Source organism: Mustelus asterias, unplaced genomic scaffold (assembly GCF_964213995.1).
Source record: "Mustelus asterias unplaced genomic scaffold, sMusAst1.hap1.1 HAP1_SCAFFOLD_194, whole genome shotgun sequence".
Lineage (NCBI taxonomy): Eukaryota > Metazoa > Chordata > Chondrichthyes > Carcharhiniformes > Triakidae > Mustelus > Mustelus asterias.
The window spans coordinates 601,059-619,800 of record NW_027590187.1 but is presented as its reverse complement, the minus strand read 5'-3'; the positions used below and the strand labels follow the sequence as shown (position 1 = coordinate 619,800).

Here is an 18,742-nt window from a genome sequence, read left to right as displayed (position 1 = left end):
CAAACCAGTTAAAATATTCATTCCTTAAAGGACATTAGTGAAGCAGTTGTCTTCCTTTTGACAATCGATTCATGGTCGTCAGACTTTTAATCCCAGATGTTCTTAATTGATGAAATTTCACCATTTGCCTTGGTGGTGGTGGTGGTCTGTGTGTGTGTGTGTGTGTATGTGTGTGTGTATACGTGAGAGAGAGAAATTCTCACATAATCAGTCCGTTTGTGAGTGTGGATTACCCTTTTATCTTCCCTCACAAACACTGTGATCCCCTTGCTTTTGTGAATTCCCAAGAAGCATTTGTACTACTGAGGCCCTGGTGGTCGGGTGGAGGGTGGGGTGAGGTTTGAAGGCAATGCCGCAGGGTGCTGAGTATGGAAGCAGCCGATTTTAAAGCTTGTGTGTTGGAAAGTGAAGAGTGAACTTGTCCGTGTGAAGATCACAGAAAAGGTATGTCTGGACCTGCGCCCTCGAGACAAGTTTTGGGTTGTCAGTAAATGAACTCCTGTAATGAAGGGACAAAATCAGAAAGAGGAAATGCTGGAAATATTCAGCAGCTCCGAAAGCAGCTGTGGAGAGATATTCCTGTCGCCAGGATGTAACACTCCTATGGATACTTCACGTTGCTCAGATCTGACACTCTCAACACCTTCGTGTAAGGAACAGGGAGGGCGGGAATTGGGTCTTTGTTGATTTGAGCAAACAGCGCAATGCAGCAATGAGAAGGTCCTCAGCCCCCGGCAGCTTGGGAAAGGATGGGACTCAGATACAGGACTCTGGTTGGGGTTCAAAAATAGAAAAATACATCGAGTTATAAATGTAATGACAATAAAGGTGGAATTCAGATCGACTTGTGCAGAAATTTTGCGCTTTGGCGATGTAGTCAGGTTGGCCGAGCGGTCTCTTCTGGAAGCGTGGGTTCAAATCCCACTCCTGACAGTGATTTTTCGTTCGCGAGGCAGCATCCAAACCCACGAAATTTCTCACCTGGCAACACAAGGGCAGCTGATGCTGAGAAACAACGACCACCTGTGAGTTCCACTCCGAGACACACTTCATCCTGACTTGGAAATGTATCACCGTTCCCCTGGCTGGCTCACAATCTTGCAACTCCCTCCCGAACAGGAGTGTATATGCACATATACCACATGGACTGCAGCGGCACCAGAATGAATTCATCGCCAATTACTCAAAGATAATGAATTTGGACAATAAATGCTTCTCGCGCCAGCGGCACACATACCCCGTATGAATAAAGTACTTTTTAAAAAATCACCTCGTGCCACAGAAGGAGCACATCTGCCTTCAGAGCAGAAAACTGTGTGTGAATCAGATCCTGAACACGGCTACTTTTATACCAGATGTGTGTCTGAAAACAGTAAGTGGATCCAAGCTCACGATAAACCTCTCAATGTTTAGTGGAAGTGTTTCACTGAGTGATTTGTGTGATTCCCTCTGATGTGCTTTCTTTTGTGAATTCCTAAGGAGCACCTCCCTTGAGACCCTGGTGGGCGGGTGTCGGGGAAAGGCGGATTTGAAAGGTTTACAGGGAAATCGGTGCAGTCTCGATGGGCCACTGTGGGATTCAGTTATTTTTCTTTCATGAATCTTTCCGAGATCCCATAGCATCTGTGGAGAGAGAACCGGTCATTCCCGTGAAAGGTCTGCATCTGAAATGTGAACTATCTCTATTTTCAGAGGTACGTTACAGATCTGGTAATATCTCTTTTTTCACTCATACCACCAGATCTGGAATGTATTTCCAGCATTCTGCTGTACCCACGAAGAGCAGGATCAGGCTCTGTGGCTTAGTTGGTTAAAGCACCGATTTACTAAACTAGAAGATTCTGGATTCAGATCCTCGGATTCCTTTCCAGTTAACTTTGCAACTGCGTAAGTCGCAATATCCATTTCTTGCTTGTCAATGTTGTCTTTCCCTTCACAGTGGATAATCTACAACGATAAAAAAATACATAGTTCGAGAGTCTCCACAAATATCTTGACTATTTATTGACCTGATCCAGGTACTTTCATCATCTTGCAGTAAAAAAACTTTTAATTTGCAATGAATCCAATTCTCCAAGTTCTACAAACATAGCGTTCCATTGTTTTCTCAGGGAATTTCGAACAGAGTCAAATCGCCTTAGAATCACACCATCCCGACAGTGGTGAAGGAGACCATTCTGCCCATCGACTCTGTACCGACACTCCGACAGAGAATTGCACACAGGACCTATCTCCGCAGCGCCACGCATCCACTCCGCTAACCTACCTATACAAAGACCTTGGGGACCACGGGGCAATCTAGCATGGCCAAATCCACCCAACCTGCTCATCTTTGGACTGTGGGAGGAAACGGGAGCACTTGGTTTCCTGAGATAACATGCCTGGATGAATGCAGTTTGAACAGCACTACAAAAACTTGGCACCAGCCAGGACAAAGCTTCCAACTTTATTCGCTTCCCATGCATAAAGCTTCACTCCCCCACTGCAGACACAAAATGGCAGCAGTTTGCGCCATCTACAAGATGCACTGCAGCAACACAGCAAGGCTCCTTTGCCAGCACCTTCCAAACCCACGACCACGACAGCCTAGAAGGACAAGCGCAGCAGACACATCAGAATAACACCACCAGGTTTCAGGGCACTGATATTTATTTATTGACTGTAGTTATTTATAAGTTGTTGTTGTTGCACGTGTGTGTTGTTTAATCTTCGTGATCTTCAAAAGAAGCGAAATATATAATTGAAAAAGATGCTACTGTTTCTAACGCAACCAGCGAACGTCGTGTCAAACTTTAAGAAAGCCCCCGGGGTTTGCGATTTATTTTTGAGTCAGTGGTTTCCCTGGGAGCCAATAAACAGAAGCAGCATGGAGAGATGGCAGAGCAGGAAATGTCGGTGCCGAAGCTGAATCACATCAACGGAGCAGCAACCTGCTTTCTACTAATCGGACCCCAAGTCCGATTCTGGTGGGACTGAAACCCACAACCTTCGAATAGCTGACTTGCCATTATTTAGATGTCTAACGCGCTACCCATCGCGCCACAGAGCCACATGCTGGAAGTTTGCTCTACTTGTCCATATATGGATATTTGACAATGTGGAAACTATTGGGAAGTTCAACAATCTCGTAGTTAAAACGTCAAGGACTGTGAAGAGGGACTTTATTGATTGCAAGTCATGTTGCCACATCTCATGTCTGTTAAAACAGCTGTGGGAATACAGACCATTTTGTCCTTTGTACATGAAATCCGTCCATCACAGAATGATCCTCCCTGTTTCTCTTCCTTATTCTCGTGGACAGCTCGGAGTGTAATCTCACAGGCTTGATAGTCGGGGGCACATTCTACTCTATCTGTCACAGCGCTGATCAGAATCTGTTCCCTGTTCCAGTTAAACACCTGCACAGAACACAACGCAAAGCTGGAAGCTGGAAACCAGAATCAAAAACCGAAAATGCTGGATATGCTCAGCAGGTGATGGATGAATGGAGATTCCTGTAAAAGAGACCTTGGGGTACAGGTTCATAGGTCCTTGAAAGTGGAGTCACAGGTGGAGAGAATGGTGAAGAAGGCATTCGGCATGCTTGGTTTCATTGGTCAGAACATTGAATTCAGGAGTTGGGACGTCTTATTGAAGTTGTACAAGACATTGGTAAGGCCACACTTGGAATGCTGTGTACAGTTCTGGTCACCCTATTATAGAAAGGATATTATTAAACTAGAAAGAGTGCAGAAAAGATTTACTAGGATGCTATCAGGACTTGATGGTTTGAGTTATAAGGAGAGGCTGGATAGACTGGCACTTTTGTCTCTGGACTGTCAAAGGCTGAGGGGTGATCTTATAGAGGTCTATAAAATAATGAGGGGCATAGATCAGCCAAATAGTCAATATATTTTACCAAAGGTAGGGGAATCTAAAACTAGAGGGCATCGCTGTAAGGTGAGAGTGGGGAGATACAAAAGGGTCCAGAGGGGCAATTTGTTTCACCCAGAGGATGGTGAGTGTCTGGAACAAGGCGCCAGAGGCAGTAGTAGAGGCGGTTACAAATTTGTCTTTTAAAAAGCATTTAGAGAGTTACATGGGTAAGATGGGTATAGCGGGATATGGGCCAAATGCGGGCAATTGGGACTAGCTTTGGCGTTTTGAAAAAAGGGCGGCATGGACAAGTTGTCCAAGGGGGTGTTTGCATGCTGTAAACCTCTATGACTATATGACAAGCCTCTGAAGCACAGCACAGTTGCACAGTTTAAAGTTTCCTTTCATCCACAATGGATATTCCATTCTAGTATTTTGAACAATTCAAATTGAAAATGTGTATTGTTGTTCTCGTCGCCACAGCCTGAAAACAACTCCAGGCATTGATCACTCACTTGGATTTTAAATTTGTAAATCCAATCTCTATCTTTTAAAGCTACTATTGAAACTGTATCCATCACCCGCTCATTTCCTTGTGAATGAGCAGGAGAATTGAAGATATATTTGGATAATTTTCCTTTGACTACATTTGTACAGAAGCATCAAGGTCAAGGAGGGAACCACACACAGCACTTCATGAAATTCACCCACTAAAAAGTGACAGTGTTTAATCAAGGGATGGTTCTATTTATTCATTTATTATTAATGGAGAATATAAAAGTTGGAACAGTGTGCAATCTGGGCATTGTAACTGAGCAAAGTGAAACACAATGCGGACTGGGCAGGATAAGCCTAGCACGGGCAATGGACAGAGTGGAGGTGGGACGTTGGCTGGCTTGTGAGACGGAGCAGGGAGATGTTGCACGGTGAAGGTACATCGGACAATGTGAGTGTTAAATGTTGAATGATGAATGTGCAAGTAGAATGTGCAATATAGACTGCAGGTTGGATATTCAATGGGTTCTGTGATGGGTGAATAGACTGTGGAAGCTTGGCATGGTAAAGATGCAATGGGGATTAGGACGGGGAAAGGTGTATCCTTTATTTTATATCACCTCTCCTCGATCTTCGGACCAAAATGCATCACTTCACACTTCCTCACATTAATTAAATTGTATCTGTCACGTGTCTGCCCATTCCACCAGCCTGTCTATATCTTCTTGCAGATTATCAATATCCTCCTCACTAAAAATCATAATATTTTCAAATTTTGCACCACTGACAAATTTTGAGATCGAAACCTAAGCACCCAGATATAGGTCAGTAACATATATCAAGAAAAGCAAATTTCTCTCCATACAATATCCCCAATCAGAAATAGGTAAAACATTCTGTAAAATATGCTTTAATAGGTTTGTGCTAATAATTAAACTGTTGCTTAATGAAATTCTAACTAAGCTAATGATTCAAATGCCATTTGGTTCCAAATAAAATGCCAACCGGCACTAATACATTCAATTATAAGCATAGCCTTGCTCATTTATCAGGATTTAAATGACGAATACAGAGGGAAGCAGCGTACTGGTAGATTTCAAAATGATATGGCCAACAGATATAATATTTCTAAATTCCTCCGTCCAGGTTCAATATAATGTGAACAATTCTTGTCTGTTGTGTCCCTCTCTGATGTCTGAACTTCAGCCTACCAGAGTGTGCTGACATCCACTGGCCGCAATACACAACTGCAGTAGAGCGGAAAAATGCATCTTAACTGTCGCTGTTGCAGAGACAGATCAAACAGGAGTTAATGATTGGATATCGGCATTACATTCCATAGAGAAATCAATATTAATGTACTTTTAAATGCAGTCAGTATGACTTCGAATTTGCTCTTACCTGGAGCAGTTGAGTCGACTAGCACAGATGTACGAAAGGAAAATCTCGGTAATGAGACGATGGAGAATGAATTTCAGAGATAAGCAGATGATGTTACGCTGAAGATTTTTAGTAGAGAATAGTGTGGAATCCTGTACTAATTAGAACAAAAGGCCCTGTTTCAATTATGTACCTTCCAGATAGAATGTGTACAGATTTGCAAATTCTCTCAGAGAGATTCATAATGAATATCACACACATATGTCGCACCAGAGACAGAGCGATACAGAATGAGTCCAACACTCATACATCTCGAATCTTAGAATGGATACAACAAAGAGAGGGTGACCATTCGGCCCTTTGTCTCTATGCTGATCTGCACAAGAACAACTCAGCTCATCCCTTTCCCGTCCTTGTCTCATAACCCTGGAAATCCTTTCACTTCAGGTGCTGATTCCATTCCCCCTTGACAGCCCTGATTTGATGCTGCCTCTACCACCCTCTCAGGCAGTGCATCCCAGGTCCTAAATACTCTGCACATTAAAAGCCATCCTTCTCTCCTTAGGCAATGGGAGCAATATTTCTTCATCTACTCTTCTTAGACTGCACCCACAAACCCACCACCTCTACCAGGGTAGAAGCAGAGAGATTCTTTCCACTTAGAAAGGAAACAAGAACTTTAGGACACCCTCAAAATAAGGGGGAGTCAGTTTAGGACAGAGTTGAGGAGGAACTTCTCCTCTCGGGGGGTAGTGAATCTCTGGAATTCTCTGCCCATTGAAGCAGTGGAGGCTACCTCGTTAAATATGTTTAAGTCACAGGTAGATAGATTTCTGATCAATAAGGGAATTAACGGTTTTGGGGAGCAGGCGGGTAATGGAACTAAACCACTATCAGATCAGCCATGATCTTATTGAATGGCGGGGCAGGCTCGAGGGGCTAGGTGGCCTACTCCTGCTCCAATTTCACATGTTCTTATGTTCTTACCATCTCGAAGGACAGCGGCAATAGATACATGGGAACACCAGCACTGCAAGCTCCCCCTCAAGCCACTCACCATCCTGACTTGGAAATACATCGCGGCTCCTTCGCTGTCAGAGTGGCAAAATCCTGAAAGACTGTATGGCGAACAGCACTATGGCTGTACCGACACCTCATGGACTGCAGCAGTTCAAGAAAGCAGCAAACCATCACCTTCCGAATGTCAGTTGGGGATTGGCAATGAATGCTGGCCTCTTCAGTGATGCCCACCTCTCGAAATGAATAAAACAAATAAACACTCGCAACTACAACCAGAGACAGATAGATACAGAGCAAATCTCACTCACGTGCATGTTTGGATACAATCTGAATCCCCCAATCACATTCACTAACAGAGGGTAAAATGCAGTCGAAATTGGGCGATCGCTATCCAGTTGCAGTTTAACCAGAGTTTTATACAAGAATAGAGAACATCTTAACACAACGTTCAACATTTTAACCCAATATGGAACATTATGAGACCAGTTAATCATCTTTCTGCCGAACAGAAAACATCTTCGCGGCGACTATTTTCACACAACAAGGAACACGTTTACAGAGTAGGGCATATATTAACAGAACATTTTTTAAAAGTACACAAGATGGATCATATTTATACAACCGGAAAGATATTGACAGCATCAGGGAACCATTTTACACAACAGCAGAAAGCACCTCTCAACAACAGAGAGCAGAGTTACACAGCAAGAAATATATTTACAAATATGTACTTGCAACAGAAAATTCCTTTAAAAATAGTGATCGATTTTCCAATTCCGTGTTTTCCCGGTTTCCCATCACCTTTGCCTGTCGTTACGTGTCCAGGCAATCTCTCTTACTGCTATTTTGTGTTTTTCTCTGTTTTATTCTCGGTTTGATGCAGTGGCTGAGCGTCCTGACGCTGGAACGTGTATTAAATGATACAGGAGCGAATCTCTGCCTGACTATATTGATAGGCAGCAGAAACGGACTTTACCGGAGCAGAGTGGCGCAGCGGAAGCGTGCTGGGCCCATAACCCAGAGGTCGATGGATCGAAACCATCCTCTGCTATTCCTATTGTCCACTGACAATGAACCGACTTGTGGCTTTTTCGTGCAGTCTGCAGACAGGTATTTACATCGGCTCCTCTTTTCTCCAAAATACCTCAATCTGCAGTGAATCAATTTTATATGCAAGAAAGCATACGAACGGGGAACATCTTAACAAAACATGCAACAATTTACTGACAGAAACATCTTCACGGAGAATCTTCTCAAACAACATGGAACACATTTGCAGAGCAGGGGCCATATTAACAGAATCGAAAAAAACATTTACACAACCGGAAACACAACAGGGGAGCATCTTACACAACAGCACAAATCATCTCTCAGCAACAATTGAGACAGTTACATGGGTAAGATGGGTCTGGAGGGTATGGGGCAAACACGGGTGATGGGGAATAGCTCGGTGGTAAAACACTGGGCGGCATGGACAGGTTGGGCCGATGGGGCTGTTTCCATGTTGTAAACCTCTATATCATAGAGCACAGCAGGAAAAACAGTGAAACACTTTGCACAACAACAGTGAACATCTTTGAACAGCAGGGAGCACAGTTACACAGCGGGAAATATATTTACAAACATATTTACAAGAGAAAACTCCTTTCAAACATCAGTGATCAATTCCGTGACTGTCGTTACACGTGAACAAACAACCTCTTTGGCTGTTTTTGTGTGTGTCTTTCTCTGACCCTTTATTCTTGGTGTAATGCAGTGGAATTGTGTAGCCAGACTGAGCCTCCTGACACTGGTGATGGTGTTAAACAAAAGTGTGGAAGTGAATATCTGACTGATTGCATTGAGAGGCAGCGGGGGTGGGGGGGGGGGGGTAGGGTGAGGGGGATGAGGAGAGGGGGGAGCGAGGAGTGGGAAGGAGGGAGGGGGACGGGGAGAAAGAGAGGGGAGAGGGGAGTTGAAGGGGGAGGGAGGAGAGGGAGGGGGAACGGAGAGATGGGAGGGGGAGGGGGAGCGGGAGGGGAAAGGGGGGAGGGAGCTGGGGAGAGGAGGGGGCGGGGGAGGGGGGAGGGCGAGGGGGGAGGAGGGGGAGGGAGTTGGAAGGGGAAGGGAAGGAGGGGGAACGGGGGAGGAGGGGGAGGGGAGGAGGGAGAAGGGGACAGGGGTGGTGGGGAAGTGTGAGGGGGCGGAGACTGGGGAGTGGAGGCGGGGCGGGGGGCGGGGGGTGGGGGGGGGGCGGGTGGAAGCGAAGATGGACTTTGTGTAGCAGAGTGGCGCAGCTGAAGAGTGCTGGGCCCATAACTCAGAGGCCGATGGATCGAAACCATCCTCTGTTACTTCCTCTTAACAATAATAACTAAACCACTTGACTACAATTCTGCAGCATTTATGTGGAATATGCAGGCAGGTATCTGCATTGGCTCGTCTTTTCTGTTATAAGCCTCAACCCAGTTTGATATGCACACAAGGTGTAGATACTGTGACCATGCACCAGGATATATTAGACAGAGGTAATGGTGCACAGGGCACAATTTCAGAATTTATGGACAATGTGAAACTTGGAAGCATCGTGAACTGTGAGGAGCATAGTGTAAAACTTCAAAAAGGACATCGGCAAGTTGATGGAATGAGTGGACAAGTTACAGATGAAATTCAAAGCTGAGAATTGTGAAGTGATTCATTCTGGTAGGAAGATTATAGAGAGACAATGAAAAGTAAAGGGAAAACAGTTCCAAAGTATCTAATCAATTTGATTAGTGACGTTTCTCAGTCCTACAACTCTAAATGAGGTGCCAATAGTACAACTCTAAAATAACACCAAATTACTGCGGATGCTGTCATCTGAAACCAAAAGAGAAAATGTTGGAAAATCTCTGCCGGTCTGGCAGCATCTGTAAGGAGTGAAATGAGCTCGTGTTTCGAGTCCAGATGACCCTTTGACAAAAGGTTATCTGGATTGGTTTACTGCCAATTGGTAACTTCCTTAAAGTCAATAATAATCCATTCAAAATATCCGCATATGTATTTTACAATCATAATTCCTCATTTGAATGAAATTACTGCATCTCACAATACTTCGTGTTCGCTCATAAACGTATTTAAAAGTAATTTAACTGAATGCTGCGAGTTGTATCCATGCCTTAATGTCTACTGGTTTAAATATCTTACCACTCCATTAGGGGTTCCACTTACAGGTATTAAATGTCATGAGAAGTCTGGACAGAATGGATAGGGACAAACTGTTCCCACTTGTGGAATGATGATGAATGAGAGAGAACAGATTGAACATGATGAGCAAAGGAAGGAATAGGAAGACGAGGAAAACATTTTTCACACAGTGAGAGTTTAAAGTTTGGAATGCTCTGCTGGAAAGTGCGGTGGATACAGATTCAATTGAAACGTTCCAAAGGAATTAGATTGTTATCTGCCGCGTTACAGGGAGAAGGCGGAGATGTTCATTTTCTGCCATAACTCCTCACATAATTTCTCATTCATTATTCATCACTGAATCGAGTGTCAACTGTTCTCTTGTCGTTTCTAAACAAGTAGAAGTGCAGCACTGATTAAATTACAAGACAGTTGGTGGCCTAAGTCACTGGAGAGTTAAAAAATTACAAATATGTGTCTGAAAGGACATGAGGATGGCACAGTGACGGAATTTGAAATAAAAACAGAAAATGCAAGAAACCTCATGCAGGTCTCGCAGCATCTATCGGGGGAGAAACAGAGTTAATGCTTTCGGTGTCTGTGACTCTTCTTCAGAGTTGAGGAGAGTTTGAAATGTGACGGATTTCAAATGTTCTGGAGAATTCGGAGCACAATCTGGATTGTTCATTCAAGCAATTACAAAGGCAAATGGCATGTTTGGTTTTATTGCAAGTGAATTGGAGGAGATGAAGAAAAGTGTCTTGCTACAATTGTACAGGAATTTATGGAGACCACATCTGCAATGCTGTGTGCAGCTGTGGTATCCACATTTGAGAAAAGATAAGCTTGCATTAGAGGCGGTACAGAGAAGGTTCACGAGATTACCCCCCGGAATGAGGTGGTTGTTCCATGTTGAGAGGCCGAGTGAATTATTCTGAGAGACCTTAGAGCTCAGAACAATGTGTAGATTCTGAGTGAATGATTCCATTGCTGTCCTCTGGGCAGACGAGTGGCAGATGAAGTAAAAGTAAAGAAAAGTAAAGTTAAAGTAAAGTTTATTAGTCACATGTAAGGCTCAAATTAACACTGCAATGACGTTACTGTGAAATTCCCCAATTTGCCACAGTCGAGCACCTGTGCGAGTCAATCACCTAACTAGATGATGTTCAATGCACAGAAGTGTGAGTCGATTCGTTTTGAGAGTGTGGAGAAATAAATGGAGAAACACTTAAGGAAATGCAGGAAAAAGGGATCTCGGTTTCTCAGTACAAAAGTCATTAAAGGTGAGAGTTCAGTTGTTTCTAATCATAGAAACCCTGCAGTACAGAAAGAGGCCATTCGAGTCTGCACCGACCACAATCCCAACCCCCATATCCCACCCGCTAATCTACGCGTCCCAGGACACTCAGGGGCAATTTTAGCATGGCCAATCAACCTAACCCGCACATCTTTGGACTGTGGGAGAAAACCGGAGCAAACCCACGCAGACACGAGGAGAATGTGCAAACTCCACACAGACAGTGACCCAAGCCGGGAATCGAACCCAGGTCCCTGGAGCTGTGAAGCAGCAGTGCTCACCACTGTGCTCACCACTGTGCTACCGTGCCACGGGGCATGTTGAGAGAGCAGGCATGTTGAGAGAGCAGGTAATAAAGCAAATTACAGCCTATTTTTTATTGGAGGATTGAATACATGAATAAGAAGATCATGTTGAGATTTTAAATACACTAGATAGGCCTCACCTGGAGCACTGAGTCTAGTGCTGGGCACCACACTTGAAGAAGTTTGGAGAGAGTGCAAAGGATATTCACATGAATGATTCTATTGACAAAGATTTGTAGCAATGAAGATCGATTCAGAAGTTGGGTATTTTTCCTTACAGAAAGAAGCCGGTGAGGACGTGTAGAGGGACAGGTAGCATTGAGGAAGCCAGTGTGCTGCAGAAGGATTTGGATAGGCTGGGAGAGTGGGCAGAGTAATGGCAGAAGGAAAACAATGTGGAAAAGTGTGAGGTTATGCACTTTGGAAGGAGGAATGGAGGCACAGATTACTTTAAAACTCAGAAGCACAAAGGGACTTGGGAGTCCTTGTTCAAGATTCTCTTCAGGTAAACGTGTAGTTTCAGTCGGCAGTTAGGAAGGGAAATGCAATGGCGAGAGGGTTAGAATACAAGAGCACGGATGTACTTCTGAGGCTGGCAAAAGCTCTGGTCAGACATCGTTTGGAGTATTGTGAGCAGTTTGGGCACCGTATCGAAGGAAGGATGTGCTGGCCTTGGAAAAGGTCCAGGGGAGGTTCACAAGAATGATCCATGGAATGAAGAGCTTGTTGTATGAAGAACGGTTGAGGACTCTGGGTCTCTACTCGTTGGAGTTTACAAGGATGAGGGGGGATCTTATTGAAACTTAAAGGATACTGGGCGGCCTGGAGAGCGTGGACACAGAGAGGATGTTTCCACTTGTCGGAAAAACTCGAACCAGAGCACAACCTCAGACTAAAGGAACGTTCCTTTAAAACAGAGATGAGGAGGAATTTCTTCAGCCAGAGAGTGGCGAATCTATGGAAATCTTTGCTGCAAAAGGCTGTGGAGGTCAGGTCGTTGAGTGTATCTAAGACAGAGATAGATAGATTCTTGATTAATAAGGGGATCAAGGGTTATGGGGAAAAGACAGGAGAATGGGAATGAGAAAAATGGCGGAGCAGATTCGATGGGCTGAGTGGCCTAAATCTGCTCCTATGTCTTTTGGTTTTATGAAAGAGAAATAAGAGTGGCTTTCGCACTGCTGTTGCAGAATGACAGGGACCTGGTCTCAATTCAGGCCTTGGGTGACTGTACATATTTTTCTCATTTTCTCTATGTCCACGTGGCTTTCCTCCAGGTGCTCTGGTTTCCCCCCACACTCCATTGATAGGGTAACTGGATTTACCCTGCTAAATTTACCCTTATGTCGCCCAGAATGTTTAGATTAGGAGGATTAACAGGATAAATATGTGAGGTTGCGTGGATAGGTCAGAGAATCAGTGCAGATTCAATGGGCCGAATGGCCCCCTTTTGCAATGCAGGGATTCAATGATAGAGGTTTTTATGTTCCAGTCAAGCGTTCATCAAGAGCCAGAGGAACAATTTCAAAATAAGTGTCAAAATTGCACAGATTCAGTGCCTAATGTACACATCTTTGGAAACTAAAGGAACATTTAACATGGCCAATCCACCTAACCTGCACATCTTTGAATCACGGGAGTCTACCAGAGCACCCAGAGGAAACCCACGGGGTAGAATGTGCAAAATTTGCACAGTCAGCAAAGGCCAGGAGCAAACCCGGGTCTCTGGGGCTGTGAGGCAGGAGTGCTAACCACTGTGCCACTCAAAATTATTTCCAGTCTCTTCGCAAATTTCCCGTGTCATATCCTTCAGTACCCTTGGATGGTCAAACGAAATTTAAATCTGGCGATCGTTTCTTCTCGTGTTCTGCAGTGACATATTCACTGCAATGATTTCTCATGAGCTCAAACCTGCTCCCGATTTAATAAACGATCGCTGGGCATGTCCGGGTTTTAAACCCTAACCGAGAATCATACCCCTCGACCAACGAGCCAACTGCCAATGCTCTGGACGATAGCAAATTGAAAATGCTGCCGACTGAATGATAATTTAATATTGATTTCTATAGTGGATTTAATGATTAAAGTACGAGGTCTACCCAATCACACCCCATTATTAATTATTCATATTGACCTCTTCCTGGAACACCCTCACTTGATGTGAACGTCTTCCCTCTGTTGATGTTCTGGGTTGCGGCCAGTAGATGTCAGCACACCCAGGTAGAGCGAAGCTCACAGACCAGAGAGGGATAAATAAACAAGAATTGTTCAGACTATCGGGAAGTTTTACCAATATTAATGTTGGACGTGGTTTTTTATGATAGTTATTTTGTAACAAGCAGTTGTTATCGTTGTCTGTCTCTTGATTCGAGGATGACACCCAGTCAGGGCCGTGAATTACTGCCATGGGTCTTCAAGTGAGTGAACAGGCCCATTCTCGGCCCACAGAGCTTTCTTCTCTGTTACTTTCTTCTCTCCCGCCATTCTGCCTCATAAAAGCGTGCTGTAGATTGAGGGATATGTTTTGGCCATTTTCAACGATGAGTAACAAACTCCTCCCAGTCACCAGCATGAATGCTGCCTCGCTTCAATCTGGAGGATGTCGGGGAAGCATTACTGACGGAATTTCTCTCACACTCTAGGATTCGCTGATATGCTGGTCGCATGTACATCATTGTGCTAAAGCCACAAACCATCAATGAGATGTATGAGAGAGTGAGATACATTTTTATCTGCCCTTCTCTGGCCTATTGTGTCGAAATGAAATTTTTCAAAATCTTTCACTAATTTACAGCCCAGCATCAGGCCTCCCTCATCGTTGTTATTGCAGGAGAAGAAGCATCCAGTTTCTCAATCCGTTACCAGGCCATTCTCTTTTTATGGGCTGTTGGTGTCTCCTGCTGGACCAGCATTTGTTGCCTTTCCCTAATTGTCCATCAACTGAGAGTGGCTTGTTCGGCCATTTCAGAGAGCAGGTAAGAGTCACCCTCATTGCTCCGGGTCTGCAGTCACATGGAGGGAGACTTCTTGATCTAAAGTGCACCGGTGAACTAGATGAGGTTTTACAACAATCGGCGGCAGTTTCAAGGCCGCCATCACTGATACTAGCTTTCAATTCCAGATTGATTTAATCAATGAATTAAATTTCACCAGTGGTGGGATTTACTCCGTCTTCCCACGCCTCTGGATTACCAGCCCAGTGACATGACCTTTCATCGCTGTAAACAGAAACAGTTCATTCAGCTCATTATTAAACCCCTTCCTGAGGAGATTAGAATTCCCTCCACATAATTCGATTCAACCATTTGCTGCAAAGCCTGTTGCTCCATTCGGGAGCATCAATCATTTATTAAGATCTCAAAGATAAGATTGATTTCTGGGGAGGAGAATAAAATAATGAGATTAGAAAATTGAATGAAGAAAACAACAAGGAAGTGCATTCTGAGAAAGCACCCTGCAATGTTTGCAAGAAAATGCAGAGCTTTCAGCTGAAGAAGGACATCTCGTTTTTTCCGGAACCTTGACCTGATTTCTCCCTAAAACGCCCGCGACAGGACTCGAACCTGCAATTTTCTGATAGCATCATCACTATGATGACCGAAGTAAGACTCCTTATCCATTAGGCCACGCGGCCTACAGATGCAAGTTTATACAGAATGTCAGTACCATGTGAATACCTACCGTGGTTATATATATTGTCAGTTCTATTTTTGGACGCTTCGCTGATTCCCAGATGCCACAAATTGAAGGGGAATCCCCAGCGTTTGTAACCGGCAGAAAACTGAATTTCATTACTAACATTCTTGGCTGCCTGTCTGTGTGGAGGTTGCACGTTCTCCCCGTGTGCGTGGGTTTCCTTCGGGTGTTCCGGTTTACTGGCATCTCCAATGGTGTGCAGATTAGGTGGATTGGCCAGGCTGAATTGACCCTTATTGTCAGGGGGATTAGCAGTGTAATTACGTGTGATTACAGGGAGGGATTCTCTGTCGGAGAGTCGGTGCAGAATGTCTGGGCCGAATGGCCTCCTTCCGCGCTGTTGGGATCCTCTGCCTCCAAGACATCCTGTCTTAAATCTTCACTGCCTGTCCCTGAATCCTTCTGCTCGCAGCTAATGCAGCAACTTGGCCTGTGTTCAATATATTATGCTCTTTTACACGTCTCTTACATCACCACTCAATCCCGTCAGCTGCAAAGAGAGAAAATCCGAATTATCCAGCCAAACCTTTGAGCTAAAATCCATCATCGCTGGATCCAAAGCAGTAAATCTCCTAAGGACACACACACTTTCTAAAGTGTCGTTACGGGGTGTGGGTGCAATCCTAAAACAGCTGCAGTTAAGCTGAGCTTTATTAAGATTGAGCATAACTTCCCATTTTTTATACTCAATGCCTCCATTTATGAAGTAAGAAGTCTCACAACACCAGGTTAAAGTCCAACAGATTTATTTGGTGTCTTACTTCTTACTGTGTTTACCACAGTCCAACGCCGGCATTTCCACATCACGGCTTCCATTTACGAAACCAAACATCCAAACCGCCTTCCTGGCAGCTCTCCCAAATTCGCCTCTCTCCTTCGAAGATCTCTCTGAACCTCTGGTCACTCTGAGCCTGCACACTGCTCAGAACTGGACCATTCAGTTTCTATTGCCTCTCCCCATCCCTTCTGTCAAAATGCAGCACTGTCCCTGAGTGTGGGATTAATAAGGTGTCTCTGTTGCAATATCAGTGAGAATCTCCAAGAGAATCTTTCTGGATAAAGCCGGAATTTACAAGGATTTCAGCCACTGAGACATTGTCTGGCCGTCTGTGTATCATCGCCCTAACTCACTCTGTCCATGTCTATCCCTCCACCGCCACTCGTTAACTGCATATGGAGGGCGGATCTTGTTGGTTAATGACTGAGTGCAAACCATCTGTATCTTCATCTGAACAAATAGAATTCAGCTTGTGAACGAGATCATAATTTCAACCAGTTCTGGGTTAATCCAGGCACAGGTCTGATTGGCTGCAGCGCCGCCCCCCCTCCCCCCCACCCCCCGCCCTCCTAATCTGGGGAACAGACACTGTGAGCATCGCCGGCCTCAGAGGCTTTAATAGTCACTGAGCTGGGAAACTCCAATTATTCTCCCCGAATCCACAGCACAGAGCGAGAAGAGAGGAAAGCCTGTCCTTGGAGCTGTCAGTCTGAGACACAGTTTGACCTGTCAATGTGCAGAGGTGAACACTGTCAGCGAGAGTGTGTCAAAGGGGCGGCTGGGTTAGACTAATGTTACTGTGCTTGTGTGTCCGCTCTCAGCGCCTGGTTTCCCAGTCCTTCTTGTGTCAAATCACAAGATTCTCCTGTCATTGGATCGAGCTGCTCAGACCTGAAGAGAGAATTTAAGGGAACTTTTTGGTAGATTATAAGGTTCCATTGGACAAACAAAGACTAAGTCAGCGCTCCGCTGACAGAGCGCGATCAATGCAGCAAAGGAAGGGTTGAAATGGGAATTGCTGCCTTGAATTCAGATGGAATTTTACATAGAACATAGAACAGTACAGCACAGAACAGGCCCTTCGGCCCACGATGTTGTGCCGAGCTTTATCTGAAACCAAGATCAAGCTATCCCACTCCCTTTCATCCTGGTGTGCTCCATGTGCCTATCCAATAACCGCTTAAATATTCCCAAAGTGTCTGACTCCACTATCACTGCAGGCAGTCCACTCCACACCCCAACCACTCTCTGCGTAAAGAACCTACCTCTGATATCCTTCCTGTATCTCCCACCACGAACCCTATAGTTATGCCCCCTTGTAATAGCTCCATCCACCCGAGGAAATAGTCTTTGAACGTTCACTCTATCTATCCCCTTCCTCATTTTATAAACCTCTATTAAGTCTCCCCTCAGCCTCCTCGGCTCCAGAGAGAACAGCCCTAGCTCCCTCAACCTTTCCTCATAAGACCTACCCTCCAAACTAGGCAGCATCCTGGTAAATCTCCTCTGCACTCTTTCCAGCGCTTCCACGTCCTTCTTATAGTGAGGTGACCAGAACTGCACACAATATTCCAAATGTGGTCTCACCAAGGTCCTGTACAGTTGCAGCATAACCCCACGGCTCTTAAACTCCAACCCCCTGTTAATAAAAGCTAACACACTATAGGCCTTCTTCACAGCTCTATCCACGTGAGTGGCAACCTTTAGAGATCTGTGGATATGGACCCCAAGATCTCTCTGTTCCTCCACAGTCTTCAGAACCCTACCTTTGACCCTGTAATCCACATTTAAATTAGTCCTACCAAAATGAATCACCTCACATTTATCAGGGTTAAACTCCATTTGCCATTTTGCAGCCCAGCTTTGCATTCTACCTATGTCTCTTTGCAGCCTACAACAGCCCTCCACCTCATCCACTACTCCACCAATCTTGGTGTCATCAGCATATTTACTGATCCACCCTTCAGCACCCTCCTCTAAGTCATTAATAAAAATCACAAAGAGCAGAGGACCAAGCACTGATCCCTGCGGCACTCCGCTAGCAACCTGCCTCCAATCCGAAAATTTTCCTCTGTCTTCGATTTGCACGACAGGAAACGTTCGTAATTCAGTAACAGAAATAAGTCAGTCTGAGAACCTTGAGTGTCTAATTTGAATTGCAGTGGGAGAGTTTGTGAGGCGAGAGAAACACTACTGGAGGATCCGGGAGCTGACAACAGCTTGCCTCTGCACCGTCCGCTCTCTTCCTTTAAGCTGCTCTGTGCTGCCACCACTGGTTACATTTCTGACCCATTTCTGACTCTCACACACATTTTCCACACACTCTCGGATATCATTTTGTGCCAGAAATATATCTGATGCGTAAGCATGGCAATAGCTGCTTTCTCAATGAGCTGCCCAGCTCGGTTGGATCTGTCAGAAATTATTGGGAAATTTTAAAGCAACATCGATTTGGTTGCAGAATTCTCTGATATCTGAATATATTCCATCACGTTATCGCTTGTGTTTGGAGTCCTGGGCTGAGTGACCACTTAATTCATAGACATTTTGAAATTAATTCCAACATGAAATTTCCTGACGTCTTATGATTGTCTATAATCCTCTTTTACTAACGTTCCAATATGATTATTCTTCCAAATAATCCACATGTTCGTTCCATTCACAAACTGTTTTCAGCAGGAATACCTAACGCCCAGTAATGACCAGCTTGTAGCATGTTTTGAATTAACACGCTATTTTATCATCTAGGCAGCATTTTGAAATTCTCATTCA

The 18,742-nt window shown here is 44.6% G+C and overlaps 1 long non-coding RNA gene and 1 other non-coding gene across 2 annotated transcripts in view; both read left to right on the top strand.

Annotated features, from left to right (window-relative positions):
• The window catches only part of LOC144485434 (uncharacterized), a 664,084-nt gene that overhangs the window by 46,304 nt on the left and 599,038 nt on the right, over positions 1-18,742 (top strand). The window lies entirely within an intron of this gene.
• On the top strand, positions 7,730-7,801 carry trnam-cau (transfer RNA methionine (anticodon CAU)). Its single transcript has one exon. It is a non-coding gene; the product is annotated as a tRNA-Met (tRNA).